The sequence below is a fragment of the Cryptomeria japonica genome, chromosome 10 (assembly GCF_030272615.1).
Source record: "Cryptomeria japonica chromosome 10, Sugi_1.0, whole genome shotgun sequence".
Classification (NCBI taxonomy): Eukaryota; Viridiplantae; Streptophyta; class Pinopsida; order Cupressales; family Cupressaceae; genus Cryptomeria; species Cryptomeria japonica.
In genome coordinates this window covers 632,643,720-632,668,671 of record NC_081414.1, presented here as the reverse complement: position 1 = coordinate 632,668,671, position 24,952 = coordinate 632,643,720, and positions in this window count along the sequence as shown.

Genomic DNA, 24,952 nt, shown 5'->3' with positions numbered 1-24,952 from the left:
GGTGCTCCAGCTAAAAACACTGTTTCTTCATCAACCATAGCTGAGTATGACCTTGTAGAACAGTTAGGGAAGACACCTGTGCTCATCTCCATCCTTGAGCTTTTACACATATCCCCTACACATAAAGCCATTCTTGACAAAACTTTGAGAGACACTTCTGTCCCTACTGATCTAAACATGGACCAGTTTCAAGCCATGGTGGGATACCTTTCCGTTCCACACTCCCTTACATTCACAGAAGCTGACGATGCCTCTGTAAGCCAACCACATAATGCACCTTTACACATTGAAGCCTTCATACACAAACATCGAATAAAACAAGTCCTGATAGATGGAGGAGTAGGTCTGAACATTTGTACATTGAGCACTATTAAACAATTGGGATATTCTGATAAAGTTGTAAATTCTACAAACAAAATTATCATCAAGGCATATGATAATGAAAAGCGCTCATCCAAGGGCACAATTACCTTACCTCTTAGAGTTGGGCCAATTACTAAGGATGTGGTTTGTCAATTCCTTGATCTCGATCTCACATACAATATATTGTTAGGACGTCCTTGGATTCATGAAATGAGCGCAGTCCCATCTACATATCATCGATGCATCAAGTTTCCACACAATGGAGTAGAAGTGACTGTCAAAGCTGACCCAAATCCATTCATATATTGCAATAATCTACGACCTAGATCAGAAATAACAATCTCAGTCAAACGAGAAGTTATTCTATCTTCAGCATATGTAGATCCAGAATCATTGAAAGCTTCTACATCAAAACAAGCAGAGATCAAAGAAAAGTTCAAGTTTAAAGACATGGGATGTGGTGAGTATATCTTTCATGTTGATCAACTCCCACTATCTCCTAAGGTATTCAGTCGAGAGGAACAATCTACAAATAATTTGCAATGCCAAGGAATTGGGTAAGAACCACCTAGTGTTGTGGCTACTAAGTCTGAATGCAAATCTCCTCTAGTGGTGCAAGCATCTCTTGATATCAATAGTCCTAAGAGTGGTTCCAGTGAAGAATCTATTGAGCATATCGCCAACCCTCTTGAGATCTCACATAGCCTTACCATTTCATCCATTCCTTCCATTTCCACTCCACTTCCAGACTTAGATCAACAAGAATTCCAAAAGCCCTTATTCATTGAGGATCACAAATCAAGCTTTGAAAAGAAAAATCTAAAAGTCAAAAATGAAGAAAAGGCCTTTAGTCCAAATCAAAAACAAAAGCTATTGGACTTTGAAAAATTCAAAGTCAAGCATAAAAATCCTATGAAGCAAAAAGAGAAAGAGTTGATCTCCCCTAATATCAAAATAACTAGGGGCAAAAGTTCTAAAATTCAAGTCAAAAAGCATACTTGTTGATCCTTAGTCTCCATCGTGCTATCCTACTTTCACTTCTTTTCACAATCATAAGCCTTCATTCCTCATCCACTTGTTCCACGCATCCTTTTCCTTCTGGCAATACATCATGGAACTTTAATGGAGCTTCCTCAAGCGACTTTGTTATCAGGGATGCCCAAACTTCTTTAGGTGACATGCATATGGGCATGTGTAGTCCACACACTAGTAATTCTATCTCAGTTCCTTCATCAAGGAAGACAGCCACTTGAGCTACACATCATTCAATCAAGGAACAATGTAGCTACAATCATAAGATAAAGCCTCACACACTTGAGGTGGGTGACTTGGTTCTTAGAGAAAATCCTAAAAATCAGCAAGACAGAGAGAAGAAGGGCAAATTCAAACCAAACTGGCTTGGTCCTTACATCATCACAACAACATATGGATCTAGTGCATATCAACTCTCAACCATAGAGGGTGAACCTTTGGAGGATCCTATCAACAACATGCACCTTCGCAGGTTTTACACATAGCTCTTAAGAGTATCCCAATTCAAAAATACAAAAAAAAAATTAAAAAATATCGAAAATACAAAAAAATCATAAAAATAAAAAAATCGTTACTTGGTGAAAACCTGGCAAACAGGCACACCTTGTGACACAAAAAAAAAAATTCAAAAATTTCAAAATACAAAAAAAATCATAAAATAAAAAAATCGTTACTTGGTGAAAACCTGGCAAACAGGCGCCTTGTGACACAAAAAAAAATTGAAAAAAAAAAAAAAAAAAAACATTTCGTCCAACGGTGAAAACCACTTCGATGGCTCCCTAGGCAAGTACCATGGTGAAAACTGGGTCACCGGCGCCATGTGTAGAGACATTGCTCCTCCCTCCTTCGAGATTCTATTTCATCCTTTCACTTTGCACACACTCACAACCTATCCATTCATAATAAACTTACCCATTCCCATCATGGCTTGTTATTGATCTACCCAAGATTGGTTCGCCATTTATAATAAATCAGCTCATATCTGTGGCTAAGGCAAATCCTACGTCTAGTGATGGGTGTGGAACTGAGAGCATCACACATTTTGAGGATTACAGTTTCTTCTACTTTTCTTCAGTCTATCCGCGCACAATCCGCAATAAAGCAGCACTTGCATCGCAGATCCACAATAAAGTTCCATCTTCTCCGCAATAAAGTATCAGTTTCATGGATTCAGTCAGTTTCAGATGAGACAACAACAACAATGGGCTTCAACAAATCAAATCTTTCAACAGACTTAGACAACATTATAGTTCAGTGCTATCTATCCTTTTTGTGAAAGTAAACATTGTGACCACAATCAAATAAGACTTATACAAGTGACAAGAGACACTAAACTTGAGGACTACAGTGGATATTGGTGTCGAGTCTTGGTTTTCTTTTGATTTTATCTTTTTGGTGACATGTCTTTTAGCTTTTCCAGGATGTCTCTGACTAGAGATTCTATCTCCAGGATGTCTTTGACTAGAAAGGCGAGGATGGGGTATCGTCATCTATTTTCTTTGCTGCTTGTGGATTGTCTCTTAGTAATGCTATGACTTGTCCAAGGATATGAGGACACTATGAGTCTAGTATGAACTGGGGCATTCCTTGTTTGTGACTGTCTTATCTCCATGCAAACAGGTACAATGACTTTCTGGGTCGAACATATGCCTCGATTGTCATAACCTACTTGCCATAATAAAGCTCAATGATGATAACGCACAAGAAGCTCTTTCACTTCCATATCTTCTATCTTTCATCCCCCTTTCTTGATTGACCTCCATCGTCCTTCCCGAGTCCGTGTAGCCTGCTATCACACGACTGAGTATAATGACACACCAAAAATATTTGGATTTCATGTAGTTTCACCTGCATTACCACATATAAGCATTTCATACATACATATAGATATCACAATTACATCACATCCTGCACACAACACATGTTAGCACATTTTACATTCTCATCATGTAAATAGTCATTTGCATTATCATATTCATTTACATTTCATACATTCACATTTACATATGCATAACATAATTAAAAACATAAAAGAACAAAAATATTGCATTGCATCATATAAATATTTGCATCCATATCATAACCATCACATAGAAACATACATAATATAGGTACACATGCATATAGCTGCCACCAGGATGAATCATCTCATATATATATCAAAATCATAAGTGTCATGATACAATGATGTCAAAATACATATGGCTACACAACCAATCCTCGTGTCACCCTATCCGAACAGAGGAACCCACTGATCACTCCTGCCAGTACTACTGATAGTGCTAATCCTATCCGTGTCATGGTATCCCAAGCCACGTGTCCAGCTCTCATCTCTACTCCTGGATCCTGAAACACTCATCTCAGTGCATCCTTGTCTCTATCTCGATCGTAAGGAACTAACTCCCCATCGATCGGTATCTGCAGAATCCTGTATACATCCTCTAAGGTGATTGTCATCTCACCCATCGGCAAATGAAAACTACAAGTCTTTGAGTGCCATCTCTCAGCCAGCGTAGTCAGCAACCCCATGTTCACCTGAAACTCAGGCACATACAGAATAAATTGCAGACCCATAACCTCAATCACGGCTCTGTCCTCAAATATCAACTCTGGTCATAACCTCTGAGTCGATAGGAATCTCTCTCGTGACTCTAGCATAGGTAGGTACTCCTACAGTCAAGCAAATCAATCATGTCAGTCACAATGGCATTCCCTGTTCATCACAAAATGTTTCTCTTTATCCTGGTGCTTATATTTATCATATGGCACTATTTATCCTAGTGACACTCACTGTTCATCACAAAGTGTTGCTATTTATCCTAGTGGTACTCCCTGTTCATCACAAAGTACTACATGTTTTTGCACTCCCTGTTCATCACAAAGTGTTGTTCATATTAGCACTCCTTGTTAATCACAAAGTACTGCTCATATTTGTACTCCCTGTTCATCACAAATTACTTTATCTTGGTACTCCCTGTTCATCACAAAGTGCCTTGATCTATCCTAGTCTTCCCTAGAGGACCTACTTGAGTGTATCCTCTCAGCAGCTTATCTAATCGACAGCGTATGTTCATCACAGAACTGCCGATTTAACCTAGAAGACATAAACGCGCTTACATATTGCACAGACGCACCTGGCACAACACAGATGCCTAAGCATTTTTTGACCTTGTTTGACATATTCTAAAATGCATTTATTGCAATACCTAGCATGCATTTATGACAAAATTTATTGTGACAAAGTACAAGGAGGTTTTGCGGTACTTACCAACTCTCCTGCATCTGCTGGCCTCTAAAATCGGTGAGCGCGATCGAATCTATGCACCAATGCCATCATTGTTGACTGTTGCTGCTCTATTCTCTCTCTGCACTTTGATCTCTTGGATGTGTGGATGACAATGAGGATGTATTCTCCTCGTGGTCTATCTTATAGACTGCCCTAGCCCTAGCCCTCATTTCCCGAGTCAGTCTTCTTTATCCTATGACTCTGTCACTCTATCCGGTCAGTCCATTCTATCCCATCTTTCTTATCAAGAGATTGTCTACGATCTTTCTAGACATATTCATCCAATCTCTCGAGGGGGCATATCATTCCCATCTTGGGGCAACTTTGTATCAGTTCATATTATCTTCTTTGAAACAACACGACAAGCTGCATTGTCTCAAAGAGGGGCAAAATGTAGACACCTAAAATTGTCCAGTCTAATTAAATAAATATTTTATTTATTTAATTATTTTAGCCTAATTCTTCTATTAATTAAATAAATCTTTATTTATTTAATTAATTCATTTATCCTCTTCTAGCCTTATTTCTCATTTAAATAAATTCATTTATTTATTTAAATTATCCTTTTCTTAAATTAAATAAATATCTTATTTATTTAATTGATCTCACTTCTTCTATTAATTAAATAAATCTTTATTTATTTAATTAATTCATTAACCTTTTCTACCCATGACACATGTCATTCATCTCTTAATTCATACACTACCTACCCCTTTCATTATTTTCTTATTTTCTCTACCTACCCTCTAATCATAGCTGACCATTTATCTTTTACACCTCTCAATCGTATCCCTCCATTTCTTATAGTGCCTTCTATATAAGGAGATGATTCCTTCAATATCAAACACTTACTATGCATTTAGTCCCGACTATGCTTTTGAACATTCATATGCAAACAAGCCTACTTGCAACCACATTTCCGTTCTTTGTTGAGCTCTTGTGCACATATAAAATCTGAGAGCAAATATATCAAGCAAGATCAATGGAGATAGGAAGAATGGAGATCCAAACCCTATTGAACATGTGATGGTATAATCTTTGTGATTTCATTTGATTTGCATTGTCTTAGGTAATCTTCATATGTTATGGTGGATCTTTGTTGTTGTTAGGCTAGGGTTTTGTGGTTGAATTCATTTAGTCTTTCAACATTGTTGTATCCATTTTCATCGTATACACCTACTTCAGATCAATTTTGTGTGAAGTTGGGGCATCCTTGCCCTTGGTTCTCTTCCATGAAAGTGATCCCATCTACCCTTCATAAATGTCTCAAATTTCTTCATTATGACAAAATCTTAACTATAAATTATAGCATGTACCCAGTACCAACCCATGCATGCACTAGTTCAAAACTTCAACAACAAGTAAGTTGGTCTTTTAGTTTTAATTCACTTGTTTTTCACGAGATACACTTTTGTTTTATATATTTATAAAATTATAATCAACCATAATCAATGTACAAATAATTAATGGAACGAATTGAATTTTTTATATATATATTAAATATAAAGGAAGAAGCATTACATAAAAAAGATCACAGTATTAAATTTATTTTCATTGTTTAACAAAATATTGAAATAACGTAGCTCATAGACAAAAAGCATTTGAAAAACTTTCATTAATAAAAATGAAATAGAATTATAGAAAGCAATGAAGCATTTTTATATCCATAAGACTCTAAGAGGCAAACTGAAACAAACTGGAATTTGAAAAATTATCATTAATATTTATGCTTTGGAAATTTACAATTTTTACGTCTGAGACTTGAGTCCCTCAAAAACTTAAAAGCCAAAATGAGTGAGCCACTGAGCCTGTGAGGTTTCAAGGACATAGGCAAAAAAAAAACTAGTAGGGGGTCAGGGCTAGGGCACAAGTAGTGGATGATTTACAACTTTTCCCTAAGAATTTGGCCCTCCTTCCATGTAGAATTCTTTAGACAGTATAAGCTAAGAGAATTCTTCAAGCCACATGTAGTTTGGAAAGTTGTCCAGGAGCAACCATTTTCGGAGGAAGTCCCTGCCAATCCACACCCATTTCCTATGACGCGTCAAGTGCTCCGCATTTAGGTTCAGGAGAAACGGATGCCTGACCACTGGCACTATTTGGTCGGGGAGGAGAAGCTTGGATAATTCACTCGCCCAAGGGATCCCCACCCCTACTTCTGCAAGGATGACAACAATAATGTCGTCTCCAAGGAAGTCTTCCTTAAAAACCTTCCTCAATAGCATCAACATATCCACTTTGTCTCCTCTGAGGTCCAGAAGAGATGCCTAGAACCAGGATGTAATGTCTGTGTTAACACTATATCTATTTTCATTTCGTGGAAACTCTCTGCCCAGCACCATCTGCGTAGCCTCATTGGTGAATGACCCAACCTCCTTGCAGACTGATTGGAGGGTTGGGTCTCTCACAGAGCCTAGAAAGGCCCTCTGGTCCTCTGCATAAATGCTTCTCAAGCGGATGGGAGTGTCTGTCTTGAGAAATCAGATTAACGAATTAAACAACCTGAGCCTATAAACCTAAACCAGAGGAAGAATTTAAATACCGTGAGCTCCGACAATTTATCTACCAAATGGCAAAGGCTAATTGAAGATGAAAGAAGCAGAGATCGTATATAAATAATTGAAGCTCTTGATTGTAATAATTACTTCTCTAACTGTATTAATTGCTTTAATTTTTTTTAAATCTTTTGTATCTCTACAAATCTTTCCATAAATGCACTAGTGTGCGAAATTGGAAACAGTTATAAACCAGTACCAAGTTGGCAAGTACCACATTGGAAGTCATGGGGACAGAGTGGATTGCAATAAGTGAATAAATATATATTAAGTGATGGAAATTATCGATCATGATTCATGACATTTGATACTTATCTATTGAATCCAATTCCATTCCAGACACTTTCTAGTGAGCTATGTTCTCTTCAAAAAATTGGGCCGAAATAAAACTTTAGCCATTGATCTATGATCATTGAACGTTTTAAAATCATTGATGGATTTTAGGTATGTGTCACCTTTCATGTGTCAAAGAGGCCACGCTTATTGATACATCGTGCAAAGTCTGAACTCAATGTGATGTGATGTGCCTTGTCTATTAATGGCAATGAATTCATTAAATCACCAATAAATTATATATTTTTTCATAAATAACAAAATATTCGCCAATACATTTAAACAATTTTCAAGTGGTGGATAAAAATCGCCAATACATTTAAATAATTTTTCCTTCGAAGTAAAATTTTTTGCCCATACAATTATATATTTGTTCCTTTTAACAAAAATTATTCGCCTCCTACAATATAAATTTTCCCCATAGAACAAGGTATTATTCACCAAAAAATTATGGAATTTTTGTACCCTAGAAAAAAATCACCAATACAAAATAATTTTTTGCCCTATTTTGAAAAAAAAATTCGCCATCAATATGAAAATTCCCCCCCGAAAATAATGTCTGATTCGCCAGGATTTTAAACAGTTGTGCGAGGGGTGGTTTCTTAAAGTTATCCTGCTACAAACCAATACACTATATATGTTAATTAAAATATAATAAATATAATCCTTTCTCAAAACATTTCATATCATTAAGTCTACTCTAAAAGGAATAGTATTGATTTCTATAATAATGCAATTTTGATATGCAATGAAATTAAGATGTGAGATATGGAATGCAAATGTGTAAATTATGAAGACTTGGATTGAAGACAATTTTCTCTCCTTCATGATGATGCAATATGTCAATGATTAATTTAAGATAGATCAACAAGATTAATTAAGGAGGTTAGGTTTTAGAAATGCATTAGTGTTACAATATAAATAATCCATTACATGTCATCAAAGGGAATGGGGCAAGATAATTGAAGAGAGCACTAGACTCTATGTATAATACTAGCAGATAGTATAAAATAATTTAATAAGTGATCAACAAGGAAACTTAAAAATTGAACATAAATTACATATAGTAGAAATTATCGACAAAGTTCTCAAACATGCTAAAGAAGAAGTTGGCCACACAGTTTGCAAAACTGCGTAAGCGCAAAACACACTATGTTAGTCACTTTCATCGTTTCGTGAGGCTAAAGGAAATGCCTGACACAGTCTGCAAAACAGCGAAGGCGCATAACACGCCATGTTAGTCTAATTCATCGTTTCGCGACACGAAACAAAATATCGGCCAGGCAATCTACGAAACAGCGAAGGCACATAACACTCCATGTTAGTCGAATTCGTCATTTCGCGAGGCAAAAGGAAATGGCGGCCACGCAGTCTGCGAATCAACAAAATCGACTAACATGCCATGTTAGTCGAATTCGCCGTTTCGCGGGGCAAAAGGAAATGGTGGCCATGCAATCCACGAATTAGCAAATTAGACTAACACGCCATGTTAGTCACTTTCGTCATTTCGCGAGGCCATAGAAAAAGGTGGCCACGCAACTTACGAATTAGTAGAGCGGCATAAGATGCCATGTTAGTCGCTTTCGCCGTTTCACGAGGCCAAAGAAAATGTCGGCCACACAGTCTGCGAATCAGCGAATTAGACTAACACGCCATGTTAGTCTAATTTGTCATTTCGCGAGGCCATAGAAAAAGGTGGCCACATAGCCTGCGAATTAGTGAAGCAGCATAAGACACCATGTTAGTCGCTTTCGTCATTTTGCGAGGCCAAAGAAAATGTCGGCCACGCAGTCCGTGAAATAGCAAAGGCGCATAATATGCCATGTTAGTTTAATTCATCATTTTGTGAGACGAAACAAAATGTTAGCCAAGTCATCCGCAAATCAGCGAAGGCGCATAACACTCCATGTTGGTCTAATTCGTCGTTTCGTGAGGCCAAAGAAAAAGGCAGACATGTAGTTTGTGAATCAGTGAAGGCGCATAACACGTTATGTTAGACACTTTCGCCATTTTGCGAGGCCAAAGAAAAAGGCAGATACGTAGTCCGCGAATCAATGAAGGTGCATAACACGCCATGTTAGATGCTTTCACCATTTTGCGAGGCCAAAGAAAAAGACGGACACGCAGTCCATGAATTAGTGAAGGTGCATAACATGCCATGTTAGACGCTTTCATTGTTTTGCGAGGCCAAAGAAAATGTCAGCCACGCAGTCTGCGAATCATTAAAGGCGCATAACATGCTATGTTAGACGCATTCGTCGTTTCGCGAGGCCAAAGAAAATGTCATCCACGTAGTCCGTGAATCAACGAAGGCGCATAAATCCCCATGTTATAGCCGACATAGACCTTTCATAAGTGATCGACAAAGCAAGTTAAAAAATTTATAAGTGATTGACAATGCAACTTAAAAATTTCACAAGTGATCAACAACGCAACTTAAAAATTTCATAAGTGATAACCCTATTTTCAGCTCCAAATTCTCATTCGAGGATGAAAATTCGCGAGTCAGGGTCAACGACAAAATTTGGGGACAAAATTCAGTGGAAACTTGCAAGTAAGTATATAGTCTCTCCCTCAACCTGATATATGTAGATGCCTATTTGCAAGTAAGAAATACAGAGAAAAAATGCCTAAATGAAAAGGGGAAACTGGGGACGGAGAAAGTCCAAAATGGGAGGTCAAGCCAGAAAAAAAACCTACGATGGTAAACCCGGCCAAGAGGCCTATGCAAAAAAAACTGTTAGATGTATTGCCTAGTTTTGCAGATAAATCAGCTAAGTGTGTTTTTAAAGACATTTTAGAGGGTTGTAGATTTGTTTTAATCCCAGTTTCCGAAAAAGACCTGTTTTGGTTTTTCTATAAAAAGATAAATGAGAAAATTCCAATATCAAACGCTTGGACATAAGATGTAGCCAAATTAATCATGCCAAATGTGTTTATAGATCATGAGTTGATTCAGGTATTGGCTGACAATTACAACCCTGTCACTAATGTTGTGAGGATGCCGAGTGGGAAACCTTCGGTGGTAATTACTAGGTCTATGATTATTGATTGTTTCACATTGAACAAAGAATCCCTCACTAAGATAGACCTAGAATAGTTTAAAATAGACTATGATAGGTTTTCGAGGACATACAGGAAAGATGAGCTCCCATATCATAGGAGAAGGGGTTTCAAGAACCAATGGTTGATGGTTACAGGGAGCGAGCAATTTCCCGTTGATGATTTCCTTGGGTATTTCCAGAAAACCTACTTTTCCTTGTGTCAGATTCTGGGGGAGGACGCTAGTACTAGGATACCAGTGAGTTTTATGTACATGTCTATGAGAATTCAAAACTTAGATGTCAATGTGGAGTTTGATTTTTCTTCGAAAATTGAGAGGAGAATACGAGGGAAGTTGGTGGCGTGGAAGGAGAAGAAGAGCAGTGATTTCCACCACTATTCCTTACTATGTCATCTTACCTTGTTTCAAAAAGGGCAAGCATTTGCAGAAAGATTGAAATTAGGAATAGTGGACGAAAATGGATACAGGCTCCCAATTCAGCTTTGGTGTTACCTGTGGGATAAGAGATGCAGGGATTCAGATTACAAAGTCTTCCACGACTCCTTTGTTTGCAGTATTCTTGTTGTTTTCCACAGAGTGGTTGACATATTATCTCCTAGAATAAGGAAAGTATTGAGACCTTTGGCCTATGACCCTGAGAAGTTTCACACTCACAATTTTGCAAATTGGTTTTACATGGGTGAATGTACTATTATTAGGGTCTATGATTGTCCCCAGACTCCCCATTTGTTGCCCACGTTTGTACCGGACACGCTTGCATTTTTGGAATTTATATGGCAGATGTTATGGTTGGAAAGAGAGTTGATTGTTCCAAGGAGGAAAGGGTCATTTATGCCTCATCATGTGACATTTGGTGGATTCTCAATTGGATCCAGCATGCTCGAAAAGTTACAAAGTTACTTAAACATCAATTTCAAGCTGAAACATGGTAAGGAAAGAATGTGTGATCCTAAAAACCACATCGGTTGTGTTATTAAGTCAGTTTCACATGAGTTATTGATAGAAGAAGACTTGATAAAAAATCTCACATCAAATGGAGATTATGGATAGAAGGAAGAAGTGGGAAATCATAACAAGAGTTGAAGAGGAAAAGAAACAAAAGGATCCATCTTTCCCTGGGTTGTATGTTGGTGTGACTGATGGGTTGGAGAGAATAAAATTGTGTTTCCAAAATTTTGAAAAGATATATGGCAAATCATCAGGTGTGGAAGCCCCACCACAAAAGGCCAAGGGTCCACCAAAGAAACTCGTAGGGGTTGTGATTCGAGAGGTAACAGATAACAAATCCACAGGAGAAGTGCATGAAGAGCAGGACGATACACTTGAAGTCGTTGTTGCATTGAGGGCCCCAGGGACAAAGGATCCATCTGATCAATCAAATATGGTTCCACCCAAGTACCAGGAAGAGGTACATGGCTATGAGGCCCAAGTAACAAAAGAGGCAAAGCCTGTCAATACTAGCGATAAAAGAGTGGCCATGTCAATGAGGTTCCTTGATGATGACAATTTCATCCATAGTCAGGAATTTAAAGATTTATGGTTAAAGACAAAAATGAAGGAATTTGAAGAGAGGAAACAAGTGAACCTCAGGGGAGTAGAGGAAATGAAACATGAAGAGGTGATTGCTCAAACTTTGAAAGAAATGAGATTGGATGAAACAAACTTGACCCTTGCAGAAGCAAGAGAAATGGTTTTAAACAATAACATGCTCATAATTCTAGGAATGACCATGAAACAAATGTTCTTGTTGGATTAGGTCAGGCAACAAGATGATCCCATGCTAATTGCTGAATTTGATTCAAATGAAGGGGTGAGTGGAACAGGGTATAATCCCAAAACTGAGATATTAGCCTTATGGGCAAGCTCAAAAAGTACTCGTAAGCCGAAGTTGGTTGATTTGGTAAAGGAAACTCAGGGGGCAACACTTTTCAAATCCATAAAAGAAACATCTCCATTAGAGGCTGCTACAATGACCATGCACTCTACAATGTTTACGAGGGATGCAGTAAAGAAAATGGAAGGAAAGTTACATGAACTAGAGGTTGGGCAAAAGGATATGAATGATGAAATAAATAGGTTATATATTGAGAATGCTATGTTGAGAGGAAAGTTGGAAGGTCATCCTAACATTCAAAATAAGGCAATCATTTTGCATACACATGCCCCTTCAAAGAAAATTGATAAAAGAGGTGACAACAAAGAATGGACTGAAGAAAAGAAGAAATATGAGAAAGAGATACAGGATATGAGGGTGGCCAATGAAGAGACCCTGCAAAAAATGACACAAGAAACTCTGTGAGTTTTTGAGTGAATTCTCCTACATAGGGTCAACTTTATAGTTGAGAAATTGGGAGAGATATATGGGAGTTATCAGAATTTGTTGAAGTTGTTAAAAGTGTTTAAAGAGAATAGGCCCAAATTGGAAAACCTGTCAAACAAGTGGCAACCTGCATATGTGAGATTGGAAATGCTACGCAAGGTGACTCAGAGAAACCCTGATGTTGAACTGAAAATAAAATAAACTTGGAAAATGGTGCAAACAATCGAAAGCGGACTCAATGATGTCAGAAGTAGGGAGCAAAAGGTGAGAGCGAAAATTGATTATTTCCACACATTTCAGCATTGGATTATCCCTCATATCACGGACAATGACTAGCATATTCGGGACTTCGATGATTGGAAGGGTGACTTCACCCAGATTGTAGCAAATATGAATGCACATTTGAAGGAGGAAGGAATATCAATGTTGAGAGCTTTCATGTGTTTCAAGACGGGATTATAAATTTGGATTTTGGTTACGCTAGGTTTGTTGCAGAGGTGAGGAATTTAACAGACAAGAAGTGGAAAGATCATTTGATGAATATGCCCATCATTCTGAACTTTTAGTGGCCGAGTGATTATGAAGTTTACCAATGGGAAGTGACTCATCTGAATGTACCTGCAAACCGATAACAGAGATTGCCAGGCGTGGAATCCGAGAGTTGCAATCATCTTCAAATTTTCATTTCTCATTTCTCCATTATGTCAATTAGTTATGAAGAGGTGTCTTGTAATGGTTTGATGCTTGTTGCTTCTCCCAATTTTGTATTAAAGGGAGAAACCAAGACCAATAGAAAATAGAGTAGATCTTCTGAGAATACCGCAATAGTATGTTGTACCTCATTTCAGTGGCAAAATCAATAGAAGAATCTGAAAACTTCTCTGCTCATTTGAAGTGTTACTTTCAATTTCAGTTTCTTTGTTTCAAGAATACAAGTATAACTAACCTGCGTGTTATACTTCATCTTATTCATGTGGTAAAGCTTAAATAGTTAAATACTCATTGATCTATATTTAATATTTACTTTGGTATGACTTTATAGCACACATCTTTGTCTTCGTGACTAACATACTTTGTATTTCCTAATTGAAAATTTTTGTGATCTTGTCTAATATGTATTGTCCCTACTCTTCTCTAACCCTATCACATAACGGCCTCACGTAACCCTCTTCTCTAACCCCGTCATAGAGGGTTTTAAGACAGTTAATTCACATCCAATACAACGTTAATTCAATCTGACACACATCCCAATTGAGTTTTATGTTCATTTAATCGAATTACTCATTGAAAATACACATGGAAGCACTACCAACGTGACTTAGGTCTCACAATGCTCACCCTGACCATCCACTGCTCTATGGGTTAGTGCCACCTAATGATGCATATTTTATCAATTATATTAACATTCCCTGTAATAGCAGTAGAATAAGAAGGGGACATCATATAATATACTCGATTCTAGTGAAATCAACCAAAGTAAGTTTAGAACACGTTCCCAACATATATATAAAAGCAAAGACATTTGAGAAAGCCACATATAACCATTCTTCATATGCAAAACATATATAACCCTATAACCAATTGAAGAGGCACATATCACCTTGTTCAACCATTCATCATACAAGATGTGTAGAAAAGCCACATATAACCATTCAGAAAGCATGAAAAAGTGCACAAGAAAGCAGTCATTAACCATTCAAGTTGTTTAAGTGAAGTCAATCACATTTTATTGAAAATAACCATTCATGAAGCATACAAAGTGTTTTCTTAAATGAAATAATTGGATAAAATTCTAATATGTCTTATTACAATCAGTTTGCACCATTGCTGACATTTTATTCAATAGAGGTTAGCAATATACATCTAGAAAAAATTCGTAATAGTACAAGCCTCTTATGGAGACAAAGGTTGAGTATTTAAATCACTTTTCTTTCCCTCGATGGTCGGAGTAAGGGGAGGCACATCCTTCCCATCATCGTCATCGGTTATGAAGGTAGACACCTCCTCGAATCTTCGTTTCTAGTACTGAGCATGTTGCGCACAAACATCTTGCATGCTCTGCATCTGGTCACTTATGATTTTTCTTCTTTTAGCGCACGCCTCACGCATTATCTCCTGTCTCTCATTTGTCATATGTAGTCTATGCACTTCCAGCTCAAGGTCCGTATTCTTATCGTCGAAGTTCATGACCTTGTTATTTAGTTCCATGCATTTATTACTCAGTTCAGTGCATCTCCTTTTCATTTCAGTGCATCTCCATTCGAGGTCAGAAATAATCCCCTTCAACCTTTCATTTTCAACGTGGGCCATTTCGACCTTCTGCGTTAGCAGTTCTATATGCATGGTGTCAAACTTCATTATGTCCATCCCCTCATTCCAGTCTGCAAAGGGTGGTGGTGGTTGTCTTGCAGACTTCCCTAAACTGTCGTCGGAGGTGAGAACATCGGGCGTCTCATTCACTTGTGAAGTCATAGCAGGCGTTCTGTTCTCTGGAATAGATGTTTCAACACCCTTTCTTTTTCCTGTCCTTGGTCTTCCCATTTCCATCCCTGCAAACAATGCCAAAAAAGAAGTATTAGTACACAAATAGGCAAGACAACGTGAAAAATGTAGGAAACAATAGTTTATGCCAACACAAAACGAACAGGCATCTGTTGCATTTTTGCATGAATAACGTTATATAGAATACAAAAGTTAACGTGTTCACTAAACTAACAAGTGGGAGGGCACTTGGTTGGCAGGTTACTTGCCAATTGGGAATCCATGTTTTGGGAAGATAACTCCATCACTCACCACTCCTCATCCTGCATCCAACTTATTACACATTTTCCATGAAACTATAACACGAGTCTGTTGTTTTTTAATTGATTTTTTTTGTTGTTAATTTATTTCAGATTCAGTGTTCAAAAACAAACAATAACAATGGTATATTGAACTGTCGTAAGTTACAGTGGAAAGAGAACATGGTTCACAATTTCAATCAAACATTCGGCTTGATCTGTATACGTAAAAGAGTTGCAGGAACCCTATTGCTACGCAATAACAAAACCTATGCACATGCAATGAGTAAGAGACCTTGAACAAAACGTGAACAATAAACGACTATCATCGACTTTATTCTACCATCCACTATCATTATTAAAAATGTTGCACACCAAAGACAGGTTTCTCAAGTTATTAAAGGGTAGTTCATTGTGTAGGATCACCATGAAACAGTCCAACAAATCAAGCCTTTACAGTTTTGTTGCTTAAAATAGCACGAAATGTTGAAAATAAAGTATAGTTCATTTAAAACGAAAACAATAATTGAGAGGCTTTCAACTATGGTAAGGTAAAATCCATCTCAATATAACATCTCCAAATCCCATCTGAATAGTCTATGAAGACTGATCTTCCACCATAGTATCTCGCTGTAAATATTAGGAAAGAGGAACAACAACGCAGATCGAAAAATATTATCGCCTCTGCTGTCTAGTTTGCGCAATGGAGTTGACAACACCGCAAAAAGTTTTATGCTTCTTCTCATGCTTATGCAACTCGGGAGGGGTGATGCCAAGTGATCGTAGCCTCTGACTTACCCGTCTAATCACAGGGTCTCGTTTAACATCCTATTTTTGTGGCTCGACACTTTCACCAACTTTATCCTACCACATACAAATGACATCATACGAGTGTTGCCTATTTCATTCCATTGGAATAAGATAAACGATGGACTGAGAAGATGGATGAAGGGATCTTGTCATCTTTGAAACTTAACACGAGTGGGGAATAAACTAGGTCTTCAATAGGCCACACAGCCCATGAGTTTAGAGAATCTGACAAGACATCGACAAAAGGACCTAGGCAAGGCAGCTGGGCATTTGCATCAAAGACTTTCACGATCAACAACCTCATGGGAGTGGAATAGTATGACACATTACACCCTCCCCCAGCCCATCAACAATGCCTTCCCCAACCACTGCCCCATTCACTAGTAGTTGGACTTCAACTCCAACAGTAGCAACATGAGCATCTTCATTGGCACACTCTTCTTTGTCTTCCACGGTTTCCTGCATCAGTAACGAGTGGACGCAGTTGCTTAAATAGAATTCTTTATAACTGAGCATCAAACATAGGCAAATCAATTCATGGAAATGTAATACAATAGTACCGAAATAGCTGTCTGTCATGGCTCGTTGCCCCCATCATGGTCACGGTCTGCATTTGTACATCCATCATCATTTCCCTCAAACTCTTTCTCAACGCTTTCTTCTATCAGATTATGCTGCAAAACGTGACACATTGTACGGGAGTGTAAGTACACATTAAACCCATATGCCTACAAACACTACTGGACCAAGGCCGATGAATTTTACAAGACTAAGCCAATAACAGGAACACAAATAATGAACACAAACCACAACAACATAAAAAATGCCCTGCAGTATAACACTGCCTCTCACCGCCTGTTATGCACAATAAGAGCCCAATACCTGTTCATCTATGCTCTTATTCTCCAATGTCTGCCCCAATTCACTAGACTCCTCTGCAATCTTCTCGCCACTGCATGCACTCAAACTTCCATTAAATGTCTCCTTTAGCTTCTCCCTCCAAACAGACTTCTGAAGTTTCTCATCCAATACCGCGGTCGACTGCATACAAAAAAGAGTTACTCTATAGTATAACACAACATGTGATGATATAGAACTACATGTCATGCACAATGACACCTCATTACATGTTCATCTTTGCACCTATCCTCCAATCTCTGGCCCAGTTTAGGAGACTGCTCTGCAATCATCTCGCCACTGCATGCACTCGATTTTCCAATAGTTGTCTCCTTCACCTTCTTCCTCCTAACAGATGAAGGAGATTTTGGGCGTGGTTTTTGGGGAACACTACACACGATGTCATCAAGCAACTGCATTGACTGTTCTTTGCTCCTATCGTCCATCGTCTGCCCCAGTTCAGGAGACTGCTCCACAATCTTCTCGCCACTGCATGCACCCAATTTTTCATTCGTCATCTCCTTCACCAACTTCGTCCAAACAGATAGATACCCAACAGACAACCAAGGTTTTTGACTTGCTTTTTTGGGCACACTACGTTCCGTGTCATCCAATACCACGAGACACTCCATGCTCCCTCCACGAACCCCATCAAAATCAGCCTACAATGACACGGACGAAATAGTCAACATACTACACAGTGGAGTGCAAAGCATACCATGCAATGAAAACACACATATGGATAGGCCAACAGATAGTCACCTTTGATGATAAATGTGTGGCCTCATCTAAAGTCGGCCTTGTTTTATCTGTGACATTCTTCTTTTCTTGCTTCCCTGATGAATTAGATGCAGGCTCATTGACTGGCACGTTTGTTTCAAGATCTAAAGTCTGCCTTGTTTTTTTCGCAACATTCTTCTTTTTTCACTTCCCCGACAAAACAGATGCATCCTCATTTGTTTTAGGATCTGAAGTTAGCCTTGTTTTTCTACAACATTCTTCTTCTTTTGCTTCCTCAATGAAATAGATGCAACCTCATACATTGACACATTTGTTTTGTGATTAGCCTTCGATGCCAGAACCTCCTCACCATGGCCTACACTGTCACTTAAACTCTGGGCAGTAGGATATGATAGCTCAATAAGACATTCTTCAGATGTTTAAAGGAATTTAGTAAATTGCAAAACAATATGATCACTAAAAGTTGCCTCTGTTGCAATATTATTTCTTTCTAGTAACTCTAAAACCTTCTTCATTCTCGCCTCCCTAACCGGACTGTTGTCGTACACTTGCATTGCTTCCTTTATCTTCCTTCCCTTCGGTAGGAAGCTCATCACGTGTTTTCTTGCCATATTTCATGCACACCCATTCAGTGACACATTTTTTTTGCATAGTATGTCGTACACCCATTTGGTATTCGATATTAGATTCCCTCTTTTTCAAGTACATCTGTGATTTCTTCGTATGATCCGCATTGTGTTCTCCACTATCACATGGTTCACGTCTGTGTCGTGCAACCCCCAATAATGGAAGTTGATGTTCTCTGGCTCTATGCATATTAAGCCTCCCCAGATCCCAAAACTTATGGCCTCCATTGTGGGAACAATGATGGAAGAGACAAAAGTAGTGCAACCTGCCATTAATATGTTATTTTTTGTGATTGGCCTGTTGATGCGTATAACCAACAGAGACAAAGCATCACATTCAATTTTGCACTAATCAAGCATTATAAAGATAATTCAAAATATAATGACTAATAGTGGACCTCCTCGTTACTCGCCCCTCCTCCTTGTTGCTGTTCGTGAGCACTGACAGAATCACCTTGTCATTCAGTCTCCTTCTCTATGCTCACCTCGTGCTCGCTACAAACATCCCCTTTTTCACTCTTACCACCTGGAGCATTAGTATAATCGCCCTAATCTACATTGTCAATGGCCTCATCTTCCTCACCAACAGATCCACTATCATAATGCTGTTAAATAAAATAGCACACATCATCGATGCTTTTTATGCCCATATATATATCTACATTTCCACTTATAAGTCCCAACTTCCAGTAACCATGCCATGCAATGATGAAAAAAATATAATGCAATGATAAATAATTACCAGTGTGGTTGTGCAGTCACTCAAAAGCCGACTTGACAATGGGTTCAAAATTGGAGACTCGACTCATGACTCATTTAGATTTGAATCCCCAACTAGTCTCTGACCTAAAAGCCCATCTCCTAACTCTTTCAGATTTGGATCCCCAACTAGTCCCACATTTGAAAGCCCGACTCCCGACTCTTTCAGATTTGAATCCTCAACTAGTCCTGGATGTGAAATCCCAACTCTTGAATCTTTCAGATTTGAATCCCCAACTGGTCGCGCATCTGAAAGCCCAACTCCTGACTCTTTTAGATTTGAATCCTCAACTAGTCTTGGATGTGAAAGTTCAACTCCTAAATCTTTCAGATTTGAATCCCCAACTAATCGCACATCTAAAAGCCCAACTCCTGACTCTTTCAGATTTGAATCCTCAACTACTCCCGGATGTGAAATCCCAACTCCTGAATCTTTCAGATTTGAATGCCAAACTGGTCCCGTATCTGAAAGCCCAACTCTCTCTTAGGTATACAAATTGGATCTCCAGTCACAAGCATTAAACAATGACAACACCAAGGAATACTAAATGTTGCATAATCCACTAAAACTACTTAGCTTACAGGTAGGCCGATGTCACATGTCACTAGGAAGCAAACGCGGTCAACTCCCAGGAGATCATCTTCCTTTAGCTCCAGTAAACCATAATCAAGATCAATAGTTTCCCTCAACCTTTTTATCAACACAATTGACATGATTGAACTGAAAAAAAGAAGAAGATGCAATTGATATTCTTCACACTATCAATAACACCGCACAGTCAACACACGATCAGTTATTCCCACATTGTAATATAAAATCAGCATGTCGTTGTGTTATGTACAACCCAACTAACGGTTTAGCCATAAACTATTCATGACATTCCATTGTAGAACATATTTCGTTGCAATTGCAACGAAATAATGACTATGATCCATCGCCAACGCTGTAAAAAAGGCTTCATGTGTTCTCCCCATCCAAAATACAACACAAAAACTAGACTTTGTTAAGGATTGATAAAGAAGGATGCAAAACATGCTTAACACATTGACTGCGTCTATTTTGGCTCCAAAATGGACCTTTCCTACAACGTGTTAGCGATTGGTTAGTCAATCGCAACTGCTAATTGCAAAATCGACGGTGTAAAACGAGTGTGCAACAATTAATATGGTCACTCTATGTCACATAATACACAGGGATTCATTACCATTAAGAAAGTATTTGATGATAATTAATGGGTATAGACACCTCCAATTCATTATTCGGAAGACACATGTCTTTTGAAACAAGTATCCATTCTAAAGGTTTCATCTCTTTGTTGATATGGGAATATTATTAATAACCTAGTCTTAAGTTCCCAAAAGAAAAAATAACACTGTGAAGGATAGACACGTGAGGAGTTCGTCATGCCAACCAGAGACATCTAAAACAAAACCCCAAATAACATTTCAAATCGGAGTTGGATCGTCAAACACATGTAGTTCTCAAACATCACGAACATCGATAATCTAGATATACAAATACACTGGGATGAACATAAACACTCTCATGCAAATTAACAGAATATATACAAATTTATAACACATAGTTGGCAAGAATAAGGATTCCAGGTTCATATATTCAACACTGGTTTCATGACTCAAAGATCCATAAATAATAATCGTACTGCATTCAGGTTGGTAAATTATATCTTATTGTCTAATATGGTGCATCTATAGCATAGAATATAAGGCATCAACCAATTGCATTGTTCATTTTCATCATTATCAAATTCAGTAAAAGTAAGGACATTAATATTACATGATCAAGAACTGAAATTTATACATACATTTCTATCGCATAAAAAAATTATATACAACAAACTATATATATATATATATATATATAACAAGCCCCCTTCAAAAAGTTGCACAAGCCCAAACATTATTAATAAGGGGAAATTACAATGCAAGTAGTATTAAAGAAGGGAGAGAGAGCAACAACCTGGGAACGTCTGGACGTTTGCAGGGGGACTGCTCAATAGTCCTTGAAAATCAACAACTTGCATGGATAACTAATGTTAGTGGTAGTCTACATTGGGAAGTAAATGCATTTCAAAAGACATAAAAGGAACCTACATGTTCATATATGAAAATACAGTTTAACATTCAATATAAATTACCACTAAGTAATATATATCACCTATGTGTCAATTTGCCATAATGCTAGAGCTGTGTATATCAGCCACCTATTTTGGTACTATTGTTATGCACTCAAGGACAAACGCCTCTATTCTGACTCAAAATCAACACTATGGTGTGACTAACATTCAGCTTAGTCACACATTTTACACTATTTTTTACATTCAATGGCTGCGATTGAATAACATGTCACTAACACGTAGTAGGATTTGTTTATTCTCGAGCCTTGTTATTGACTAACTCCGACTCCAACACCAAGTGGCTTTACCTGCCCAACAAGCCTTGTTATTGTAAATTGCATCGCGTGTTAGCCTTTGGCTTTACCGCTGTTAGCTACATCAAATCACAAACCGTACATGATCAATGTTCCGAGAGGTTGTGTCTATTCTAGCTCCAAAATAGACAAATCGTACAGACTAACAGTGCCTTGTTAGACAAAAGAAGCCATCAAATGCATAACCTATGATTAAAAACCTGCCACAAACATGGGGTGTTAGTCGCCCCATACTGTTTTTTGCAGCCACAATAGAGGCATCCCGTTGCGAGACTAACTTGAGTTTCGTGTTAGTCTTTTCTCTGACAAATGTACCAAGTTTTGGAGCCTGCGACCTCTTCTTCCTGTCAAGATGCCGTCCGAACACGGTTCCTTCATTCACAAGTTTTTAATGTGCGTGTTATGCACAATAAACCACCGGTAACCATGAAGCATGTCGCGACCATCCTCCGGCATGTCCACATAATTTCGCGTGGGCCCTGAGGAGTGAAACCGACAACTTGACAACAACTCCACATCACATACCGTGGGTCCAAGCGCTACGATAAGTTGGCATGGTATGCATGTCTTGGAAATGTATGTCGATGCATGTTGTTGGTACGATAGGTCCGCTGTCGAGCCACAATACACGTAGCTATTAGGTGCCTCCCACATATATTTGCATATATGTTTATTCTGTAGTTTTCGAATGAGATTAGGGGCGTCCAACTTGTGTCAGACATGTCTATTCTGGCTTCAAAATGCAATTGTACCAACGCCATGCATTGACATACATGGGACGCGTCTATTCTGGCTCCAAAACGGACCTATCGTACTGATGACATGCATCAACATACATGTCCGAGAATAAATATATATGCAAAAACATGTGGCAGGCACCTAATAGCTACATGAAAGAGAAAGTCATGCAAAATGTTCTGTTTCAAATTGAGCTTCTTTTATGTGGTCTTGACCTCGTTTACATGTTATGGTTTGCATTTTATGTTTAAAATCATTATGGTTTGCCTTTTGATGCAAACAAACTCCTCAAAATCAGGTTGTTGACTAGTTGATGCAACCATTCCTTGACTGTGCGTGACCTGCTCTTGTTTAGGAGTTGATCTGCTGTTTGTTGACAATTAGGAGTTGATCTATTGTTTGCTGACAATTAGGAGTTGATCTGTTGTTTGTTTGATGATAGCAAACATGGTGCCTTTTTTATCTGCCTAACGTGGAAAAAGGAAGACTAATGCGCGAACGAAAACATTATTGTTGAAGGGCTCCTTGTTGAAGCAACCTGCGTCTATTCTAGCTCATTGTTGAAGGGCGTCTGATTGTTGAAGGCTCATTGTTGAGGGCTTTTATGTGTTGTTGTGGGTGCGAGGTATGTTGAAATCCGCCTCTATAACTCATATTTTTCCCGTTTCAGTTTGGATTTTGTTTAAAATGATCAGGGTTTGCATTGTTTGTTTGCGTTTCTTGTTTGCCTCTATATGTAGCCAGAATAGCTTCAGCCTATGTCGAATATTTGCCTGTTTTGGAGCCAAAATAGATGCACACCGTCATGTTAGGGTTAGAGACCGCTAGGGTTAGGTTTTCTTTTTTTTATCTAATGAGCAACTGAGAATAATGGAAACAGAGCATAATATTTCCATAGTTTCTTTTGTCTATGTTTTATTCTGTCTTTTTCCTCTGTATTGCAGAGGACATGTTTGTTGAATTGCAGGGTCAAAGGATCATCTGCATCACCTTTTCTATATATATATATATGTGTGTGTGTGTGTGTGTGTGGGGGGGGGGGGGGGTGGGTGCATGCGTGTGTGTGTGCGTGTGCGTGCGTGTGTGTGTGTGTTGCTTCATATATATATATATATATCTGTGTGTGTGTGTGTGTGTGTGTGTGTGTGTGTGTGTGTGTGTGTGTGTGAGAAGCAATATACACATAGACACACACACACGTCGGTGGTGTCTTTTTTTTTTTTTTTTTCCGGCTTTTAATGTGCGTGTATAAGAACAAGCATTTCATCTTTAACAGTTCTGCTCACTATGGAAAACTGACACATAATTATGGAAATATACATACCTTTAAAATCTTCTAGATCTTCTTCACTCCGCCAACCCACAAACAACGAACCTTGGTATTGTGACACGACCATGTTGCAAAATGATGCCTAATTTTCACAACAAAACAAAAATGACACAGGAAATTAAAAAAATTATTGAATGTCTTAGGGTTTCAAATTACCGCATCCGCCTAAGCCTCCACCCAAATCATTGTCCTCTTGACACCTCCCAAGGGCACACTCTCAACCACCTCAGCGATACAAAAATGATAAGAAAATTTGCAATCGAAAACACAGGGTTCAGGAAAGAATCATAAAACTATCGTTATATGTTAGGGTTTGAATTTACCGATGCCGCCATAACCCTACACAACAATCTTCAAACGTTCCACCCACCTGTGCACTACGATACCTCCGCCCTGCACATGAAAAAACTTGCATGTTAACACGTGATAATAATATACCCATACAACTCGCGTTATGCATGCGATTGACTTTTATCCTCCCCTTCAGAGCCACATATATTTTGACAATGCATACCTATAACTCCAATAGAAGCACAACTCCTTCGCTCAGTGATTCAACCAGGGACATAGTGATGCCACAATTGACATGGATTTCTTCGAATATTTTCCCCTCCACTGCGTTAAGAGTTCTGCATGCATCTCTCATACGAAATATATCCAAAAATTTCACAAAATCGAGTTTTCATTCAAAATTAAAAAAATAAATATTGAAAACTGTGCCCATAATACGTGACCGCCAATGTTAGTCACCTCGTGGATGCAAAAAAACCGGTTACCAAAAATGTTAACCGCGTGGCCGACGGTATGTTAACCACCTTGCCCGATGTAACCGTCGCATCGTCGTGATATCGGCCGGGAAAATGTTA